The 10201-nt window shown below is 39.8% G+C and overlaps 1 long non-coding RNA gene across 1 annotated transcript; it reads left to right on the top strand.

Annotated features, from left to right (window-relative positions):
- The first annotated feature begins 2051 nt into the window (after window positions 1-2051).
- LOC114802322 (uncharacterized) lies at window positions 2052-6173 on the top strand. Its single transcript, XR_003751707.1, has 3 exons — window positions 2052-2111; window positions 5837-5996; window positions 6130-6173. It is a non-coding gene; the product is annotated as an uncharacterized LOC114802322 (long non-coding RNA).
- Window positions 6174-10201: the final 4028 nt, after the last annotated feature.

Below are 10201 nucleotides of genomic sequence, written 5' to 3'. Positions count from 1 at the left end.
TCAGTGCTGTCAGGGTCTCCTGCATGGGGTGGGAGATGTTGTCCAGCAGGGATGACAGCTTAGCCGTCTTTCTCCTGTCACTCACCACCTCCACTGGGTCCAGAGGGCATGCGAGAACAGAGCTGGTCCTCTGGATCAGCCTGTTCAGTCTCTTTCTATGCCCAGCAGAGATGCTGGGATACCGTAAAAGATGGCTGAGGCCACCACAGAGTCATAAAAGGTCTTCAAGAGAGCAGGTACAGCCTACTCTGCCCTTTTCTGTAGAGCATCTGAATTGTGAGTCCAGTCCAGTTTATTGTTCAGATGAACACCAATGTACCTGTAGCTCTCCACAGTGTGTCCATACACAGTTAATGTCCATAACCTGGATATTCAGTGGTTGCACTGGAGGATGTTTGTGCCTGAAGAAGTAGACCACCAGTTCCTTGGTCTTTCCAGTGTCTGGAGTTACTTCTGCCAAAGTCTCGGAATGACAAGTGTACTCCTTGTTGTCTCCATTCGTGATGAGGCTGACATCAGAAAACTTCTGTAGGAAGCAGATGGTGGAGTTGTAAGTGAAGTCAGCAGCGAATATGGTGAAGAGATCTAATACTGCAGACCACCCTCACATACTGTGGTTGGTTGGTAAGGTAGGTGATAATTCACTTCTGTGTACTCCAGGAATCAAATATTTTACCATAAGAAGTCATGCTTTAAGGTGGTAGAGTATATTTATGCAAACTCACATCATTTTGCTCAGAATACTGTGAATCAAATCAAAATGTGTCCCAGGATATCTCTGTGTGTTTTGTTTTCTGCCTATTGTAGGCTGCAACTGTATTCTTTTGGCAGAACATCCCCTTTGTACAAAAAATGCTTGAGTCTGGTGTACATTCTTATTTTTTAAGTGATAAATTCATGCAGTTTTTGCATTTTCCAGTGTTTCATTGTACATGGAAGAGATGTACGGAGGAAAAAAAAGTCAATGACAGATAGGAGGGTAAAAGTGGAGGGTTAGAAATAGAAGCGAGAAGCAGAGAATCTGGAGATTGAGCTCAAAGAGCTGTGTGTATACTCGGAGGAGTCAGCAGCGGATCCAAACTGCCTGCTCAGCACGACTATTTATAGTGTGTGGAAACAGGCAAAAGTGGACCAGAGCTCTGCAGATAACAGAGGAAATTTATGGGTCCTAATCTAACGCAACAATGTGGCTGATCGCTCTCCAAATGCTCTCCAAATGGAGATACGTCTTGCCCAGGTTAACATGAGCAAGTATATAATGTTTGTGCGGCAAAGGGTGCCATTTAATCGCAAACATTCCACTAACCTCCATAATGCATGACTAATGGTCAGCATTATAACATACATCATCCCATGTTTTCCCATGGATATACTGAGCTCTCCACTCTTTAGTTAGAGAAATTAAATATGCACATTAAATATTTTATCATTCTGCTTTTCTGTGTACCCTCACTGTTACTATTCTATGTAAGCAGCTATAAAACGTTTTCAATAACCCTACTCAGACTGATGTTTTAACAGTTTCAAATATCTAACCAGGAATGTCTCATATCTGTTGACCACACCTATGTTATGAGGGTTTCAAATCCATATTGACCATGAAATGTGAAGCTTTGGAAGCCAAAATCTTGTGGCAAGTGTTGATTGGGGGGTTTTTATATGTAGTTTACCTGTGGAAAACATGTTACCACTATACAGTGGAAGAAAGTGAGCCAGAAGAGATGATGTCATGCCTATGTTGTGCTGGGAAACCTTGGATCTTGCATTGCATCTACCTAATCCTTGATAGCAGTGCCCTCTCTCAGAAGGATAATGGTTCCACAATGAGGAATTAGGAACACAACGAGACTAACGTCTTGGTGTCATTCAAACATAACATAACATACTGGGTCATAACATTGATGCTAGCATAACGACTATGTACAGTACAGGCCAAAAGGTTGGACACACCTTCTCATTCAATGTGTTTTCTTAATTTTCTCTACAGTCACCGGACCTGAACCCAGTCGAGATGGTTTGGGGTGAGCTGGACCACAGAGTGAAAGCAAAGTGGCCAACAAGTGCTAAACACCTCTGGGAACTCCTTCAAGACTGTTGGAAAACCATTTCAGGTGACGACCTCTTGAAGCTCATCGAGAGAATGCCAAGAGTGTGCAAAGCAGTAATCAGAGCAAAGGGCGGCTATTTTGAAGAAAGTAGAATATAAAACATGTTTTCAGTTATTTCACCTTAACTCCACGTGTTCATTCATAGTTTTGATGCCTTCAGTGAGAATCTACCAACGTAAATGGTCATGAAAATAAAGAAAATTAATTGAATGAGAAGGTGTGCCCAAATTTTTGACCTGTACTGTACATTCAGGACACATTTATGTTTTACATATGGGTTGAAACAAGGTGATCAGGAATGAGGGGCACATGTGACCCTCATATAGAGGCCCAGAGTGGCAGGTAAAGTTCAAGCCATGACACTTCAAATTCTCCAGATCTCAGTCCAATGAAGCATCTGTGTGATATCCTAGAAAAACGTGACCAATCCACGGAGGCACCAAGTTTATTATTAAACGTATCTGCTGCTGACGGCTTGGTATGAGATACCAGAGTCCATTCCTCACTGGGTCTGTTTAGTCAGCAAATGTAAGACATAATCAATATGATGATGTCATTGTCAACATATTTATACTATTATCTTTTATATTCTACTAAATTCATTAGCTATTGCAAATTATTTATTATTCCAAAAAAAGTCCATAAGTCCATAAAGGGAAACACAGATTTTTAAAACAATGGAAGTGCACCATCCACTACAGTGCATCAAAGGCAGGATCTGAGAGGAGCTCTGATGCATCCACAACGACTGTTGTATTATTACTCCATCTTAATGGATTACACAACGCCTCTACAGGCGTCAGCCGCTCTCTTACGAGCTGCTCCGTCCCTCCAACTCCCCTACACGAGAGGCTGCACTCGGCGGGCATGTCAACCCACAAGCGCTCCCAGACCTCCAGACTGCAGACCCCCCCCCCCCCCCCCCCCCATTCTAAATTACTCTAAAAATAGCCAGAGCAGGAACAGGGTGGTACGCATAATATGTTGGCATGGCTCCTTCATTAATTCCCTGAAGAATCCCCTTCCCGCTCGTTGGCCCAGTCAAGAGCAATGCTTCCATAAGTCACTCACCATTTTCAGGTTCAGGGAGCAGGACGTTTGGTGGAACATTTCCTGCCCCATCCATCAGGGCCACAAATTTGTGATCTTGCTGGCTACATGGACAAGGTGAAAAGCTAACCTGGGTTAAAATGTACAGTGTTTTAAGGATGTCGTTATTATTTACCTTCTGGGTGAAAAGTAGAAGACAGAGGAGGAAATGGTCCTCCTCCCACTTAGTCTGTCCATGGGGAGACTTTAAAGGAAATGAATAGGTCAAAGTCAATACTGAAAGAGAAATGAATGCCTGGCTTCGGCAATTTATCCCTGAACCAGGCAAAAGAAATAAATAAGCGTCGTTTTCATCTGTGGCTGAATGTGGTTGGCCTTTTTTACGACCCCGCCTCTGCCATTGCCATTGTCATGGTAAAATGGAGAGTTAGAATTCATTCATCCCAAATGTGTTTCGTTTATACCTCTATTATAGATATATACTGTATAGACTTTAAAGCATGCAAGTCCTGCTCTTACTCAGGCTGGAATTAGCCACTGCATTGAGGGTATGTCAATTGAGGAATAAGCGTTTAATATTTTACATTAATTTGCTGATGATAAAAAGTTATTTACTTAACGTATTGCATGAATACAAGCAGACTCTTATTTTTAATGTGACTGAAACAATATTTGAGTGATGATTATATGTAGTTCTTACACAATCCAGACTGCAGTGTTCAATCTGGGAGTAGAACATGTTGGGGTTTATGGGTTTAGAAAAGAATGTAGTATTATGGTACTATTGTTGTGCCTGGACCTGAATCATTCATTACGTCCTTGAAGAGACCAGTGCCAACAAAAAAACAAACTCTGACATAATAACAGAACCGAGATTTTCTTTCTATTGTTCCTTGATTGCAATGCTTGACAGATTTTTCAACGTTGTCTGGCACCAGGCAAGGATGTGAAAAATGTCAATCAAAATGTACAGCGCCACAACACTAATAGATTCACTATATTCTCTAATGAGAATTAGAGCAAAGGTACGTTTATGTTTGCCTCCACTGCATTTTACAGATTCCCTCATCTGCATCTATCATAACTCAAGACGTTTTTAAATTACTGAAAGTGATATGACAGAGATGACATCATACATTTTGACAAAAAAAAAACTGCCAAGATGGAGATCATACTACTTGTCACATCGCTGCTGATCAATCAAAACAGATGAATTGTTGTTTAACAGTGCTGGATTTTGGGTTGAACGCATTTTTCCCTTTTGTTCAAACTCTTAAGAGCCACCTCACATGACTCCTTTAAAGGTCAAAGTTGACACACTCCCCTGGCAGGTAATAAGATCCCAGGAGACAATTTTTTGGTGAAATATGACAAGTCAGAGGGAGTGGGGAAAAAAAACGGTGACTGACTCAAAAGTTATTGTCAACGTTTTTTCAGATGTGAATAATCTTACAGGTTCAAGTCAGGTGTCTATTCACTGTCAGTGATTATAAAAAAAGGTGGCATGGCAGAACTATGCAAATGCTTTCCAAAATATAATATGTCTAATATTTAAAGTATTGTTGTCACACTATGCTGTAAAATGTCATCCAAAGCCTTTGATCAATAACATTGTCATCATTGAAACATTTCTCAAATTTTTTTACACAATTCATTTGAAAAGAAAACTATTAGTCTGTATGTCTAATATTATGTTAATGTGCGATGGAACTGCAATAATATTGTTTTGAGGTGTGGAACTTCATTACTGCTTAAAATAGTCATACCCTGTGAGAAGACACAATAAAACTATTATTCTGTAACTATGGCAACAAGCAGGGCTTTTGTATACACTATACATTTTTCAGTTTTTACAAATCCTTGAATCCTTTTTTTATGTCAAGTGTATGAACAAGGAATGACTTTTGTTATGTTGTGTCTCGGTTAATTTTTGTCTACCTTTGGCTTCTATTAATTTGGTTGTCCATATAATTGCTCTTCCTGACGCAACCCTTCACTTTTACGCAGGCTTGGGACCAGCACCAAGAAACACACTGTCACGTGCGTCCCTTTGTGGCTGGGTTGTTGTGTCCCAGTTAATCTCCAGTAAAAAACTCCATAATGATCTACTGAGAAAGCGATGCTGACTTTTCATTCGGAGGAACAAAGGCAGTAGCTTTTCAAAATGTCACCCAATTACGCTATTGGGATTCAAACCAAACCTAACAATTTTCTAGTGTAAATGAGAACAGCGTCATATCCGCAGCTCTGCTGTTAATTTGCGAGATACGAATACATTGTTGTAAAATGTCTGGGAATAAGATGCAAATGTACTGGCTTATTACTTAACGGAGTATATTACACTGACAGTTGAGAGTGCTTGCTAAATAACATTATCCTATTTCCTTATTTTACTGGTGCATATTGCAGTATGTCTCAATCAACGTGCTGCAAGGAGTAGATTAAGGTGACCTGGTGAACTCCAACTCCAGGGGCAGTGGTGGCCCCGTAATCAGAAGGTTGCCAGTTCGAATCCTGATCCGCCAAGGTGCCACTGAGGTGCCACTGAGTAAAGCACCGTCCCCACACACTGGTGGTGGGTTAAATGCAGAGGACAAATTTTACTGTGTGCATTGTGTGCTGTGCTGCTGTGTATCACATGTGACAATCGCTTCACTTTTTTTTTTTTTTCCCTTCAGGAACATTTGACGGCACTTTATGGACACAGGCATCCCGACTCTTCTCCCATTCCACAGAACCCTGCATTCTAGTGGTTCTACTGGGGCTCTTTATGCCATTGGTTAGCTGGGGGGATTCCACACCAGGTTCCATACACTGGCCATGTCATGAATAGTGAAGGTAGGGCTGCCACCATACAAATCCATTTTATAGGGCACTACTGAGTCCCAGTACTATAAACCATTTTTAAAGAAATGCACACAGTGTGACTTGCTGATGTACTGACAGTGAATGAGAATAAATCCAATTTCAGACTAGTCCTGGCCCTCTGGTCTCCATCTGTTCTGATAAACAGACGAGGCAAGTCCTGTGGAGTCTGAATGGTGACTCCCCAGTTGGTCCGGCAGGAAAGACTCTGACAACAATAAATGGGAATAGGAAATCAATGAGGCCAAAAAGGCATTGCAATGGAACCAAGCCAATGGCCATTTTAAGACACTGATATCCTGGAATGTTCAAGAGACTGCAAGGTGAGAAACAGAATATTAGAATATTAAATGAATAAAATATGAACGCTTAGGAATGCGGCTGAGCCTGTGAGGAGGAGAAATGTAAGGCTCGATCACTGCTATGGTGCTGTGAAAGAGATCACTCTGAGGCCATACTTGGAGCAATTTACCGCCTCTTAGGCTGCGCCCGCATCCTATTTCCCCTACTTCTATTTATATTTCTTCAGAATTCTTGTTCTGATTAGTGTGTGCATGGACCTGAATCAGTCACTACGTCCTTGAAGAGACAGACCAGTGGCAACAAATCTGAGTGGCTCAGTCTACTGTTTGAAGAGAAATTAAATGTACTGAACTTATGAGTGATTTAAAATGGAGACCCTATTAATTTTGCTCATCATAAAGTTTAAAAAAAGATTAAATACATGAATGCAATTAAACCAACAGCCAGTTTGATTTATTTTTTTGTTTTGACCTATGATACAGATGCAAAATTCATGCTAGTCAGAAACAATCTCTCGTTAAAGATGGAGAAGAAGAGTATGATTATGCAGATTATGCATCTGGCACTGATCAGATGATGTATCTTGCACCAGGTCTCTGCAGCTGGACATCGGGCATGACCAGATTAAAATATGTAAATGTGTTCAGAATTAATGATATATCTCAATTCCTTTTTTTTAATGACAGACGTTCTATCAAAAAAGTTTGTATTGCAATTTATTCATGTTTTTTTATTGTGCTGATCTAACAAGTGAAGGGTTTGGGCAGAAATGACCTTGAGTAGGAATAAACTGTTATGGAAAGTAAATAAGAAAATCCATTTTCACCATGATGCACAATTATCAGAACCCCTGCATTTACTGATTTGTACAGCCTTGAACGTCTTTCTATTTTTTCAATGGTGTTCAGGTACGTGTTGATTTGGAACTATTTACATTTACATTTTTGGCACTCATCCGATGCCATTATCATGAGCAATATACAGTCAGTAGTTACAGGGTCAGTCCACCTGGAGAGACTCAGTATTAAGTGTCTTGCTCAGGAACACAATGGTAGTAAGTGGTGTCTAAACCTGGGACTTTGTGGTCTTATGGTCTTACCCACAAGGCTACTCCCATCTTAATACAACATATGGGCATTTGTGGGGGCCAACATTTGCAGAGCGTACACTTGTCGTGAGATGTCTCTTCTGCAGTCAGTGTGCGATTGTGGTTTGCAAATTGTTTATGACAGGGAAGATTGCCAAGTGCGAAAGGGGGGATTGTTCTAATAATTGTGATTTTCTAGCAGAACACTGTCACCAGTGTGTGTGTAACTCAGGCTGGTTTCGTCCTTCAGTCTCTGGTGGGTCAGAAAGAATGAAGGTTCACCTTTCAAAGAGACAGTGATGGCAGACAGAAGGGCAAAGTTGTGATGGAACAACAAAAAAAAGGTGAAATGCCTCCTTTCTGACGGAGAGCAGAAAATTGCCCTCTTTCGTTCAAACACCCTTGAATCATCTGTCTAGGAAAAATAGGTCAAAACAGCTTTAAAACGGCACAGAGCAAGCACACACTCTCCCAAAATACTAAATGTTTGTCAAATATTGTCAACACAATGCGTGTTCAGAGCAAAATGTCACAAGGAATAACGTGGGAAGCCTTCTTTGAGCATTTGAGATGTTCTCTTTCCTGCACACGCTGCCACAATTTACAACTATAGCTTTGTGTGGGATGGAGGTAGCGAGAGAGAGATTATTTGTTTGTATATATGGGCTGTCAAAATAACATTTTAATCACTGCTAACAAGCTAGATTAAATATATTTCCTGTGTGGGCTCTGCCCAATCCTAGCCAAAGACAATATCTACATAAAAACGGACAAGGAAAGTGAAGGCGTTTTAGGGCCAATTGAAATGACTCACCTTTTGGGTGCACATTTACGTTATTTTTTAATGGAGACTATTGAATAATTTGTGCTAAACATTTATTCTAAAATGCAAAACATTTGTGCTATTTGGATTTTATTTTTAGTACTGTCTGCCACGGTACAGATAAAGGAACAGACACCAGTGCACAACATGAGGGTAAAAAGGGGCTTTTAATAAAGAAACAAAAGCGGCACAATGGACAGGAACATAGAGACAGGACGTAAAAGTAACATAGAGCAGTCAAGAACCGACAGACAAATATACTCAAATAAACTCAAATATAGTCACTCACCTGTCAACATGCTTCACCTGGCTAGTCCAGGTAGGCCGAGCCATGACACTCTCAGTAAATGACCAGATCATCTCCACATCACTCCCCATCTGAGCCTCTTCCCAGTCTTGTCTCTGTTTTAAATGCATTCGTGCATAAAACCTGTGAGGTAATTGTTATATATGTGACTATACTTTTTGTATAATGTATGTATAATAAATAATGTATAATGTTCTTACATGAGTTTCCATTTCAGAATGGAAGAGGGTTAAAATAGATTTTGCCACATGATTTAATAAAGTTTACGGTGGTTGGTTTATTGCTATAAAAAGCACAGATGCTTCTGAGAATATGTGGTAGAAGGGAGTGAATTTTCTCCACTTCTGTTTATTTATTTGGAATGCAGAGGAAGATATTAACAGAACACATCGATTGCCATGACTGTTTTTTTTTTTCATTTGTAGGAGAAAATCAATGGCAGCCTCTCTTGAAGCAGAAGAAACCTCCAATAACTACCCACCAGATAAGCATCCACTCCCTTTGGTTTTTAAATTTACTGATGTAACATCACAGACACTGAAATACGTGATAGAAATGCATAAAAATTAACTTCCTATTTCCTTCAATTAAAATGCATTTTGAAGATGAATTCCAAACTCCATTTTGTGGGGTAAAATTCATTAGTGTAAGAGATGTTCATACAATCAGGAAATGGTACTCTGGACACATTTTGGAAAATTTTTATTCTTCAAAAACCATTTCATTATTCATCCAGCAGACAAATTATCTAAAGAGTCTGAAATTACAAAACACATTCTTCTTTCAGAAGTTTGTCTGTAAATCAATAGAAAAGAAGGCTGATTAAAGCTAAAGGTGAAAAGGAGATTTTAATAAAACTGCAGATCATTTGTCTGGCATGCACCACGGAGGGAGATGTACGCTAGAGATGAATGTTGGTATTTGCATATTCAAATATGCCTACAGTACTGATATAAAAAAGAGACATTATACTGTACTAACTACATGCTAAAAAAACATTTTTTATTCATAACTAATGTTTCAAGCAATTAATTAAAAACATGGTAAAAATATTCCATATGACGAATGCTAGTTCTTTTTTTATTATTGTTCTATTTTGTCAAGGAAGGACGAGCAGTTTACACTCCAGGGAAGAGCTAAGACTAGAAAAGACATTTCCTATCCAGGAGCTACGTCCCCAGGGTACATGAAATGTCACAGAGGAGAGTAAGCTATTATACCTCTGGGAGATGGCTGACAGTCTGCAGAAACGAAATGTGTCTGTTGATAGGCGCTCAGACACATGGCGAATTTCCTCACTGCAGCGGCTGAACGTCTGTGGCGTCAGCCGTGTGCAGTTCTGGCCTCGTCATCTTTGGATGTTCACTCACCCTGCAGTCACTCAAATCCAATCCCCGCTCCACACTGGATCCGCCGGCAGCTAAACGCTTATGCAATAATAAATGCACTTAATGTCTGCAGCAGTGAAGGCTTGAACTTGAACCAAAACTGAAGCAAAGCAAATTGTCTGGCTATAGTTGGCCTTTAAAAAAAAAAAAAAATCTTTCATACATGAAATGCAGATCAAAATATTTTACATAAAAGATAACAATGTATTGTTAATGAACTAATAAAACAAAAAAATAGATAAATATTCAAACAAAAACATAAAATCAAAA

Source organism: Denticeps clupeoides, chromosome 13, assembly GCF_900700375.1.
Source record: "Denticeps clupeoides chromosome 13, fDenClu1.1, whole genome shotgun sequence".
Classification (NCBI taxonomy): domain Eukaryota; kingdom Metazoa; phylum Chordata; class Actinopteri; order Clupeiformes; family Denticipitidae; genus Denticeps; species Denticeps clupeoides.
This window is presented reverse-complemented; position numbering and strand designations above follow the sequence as displayed.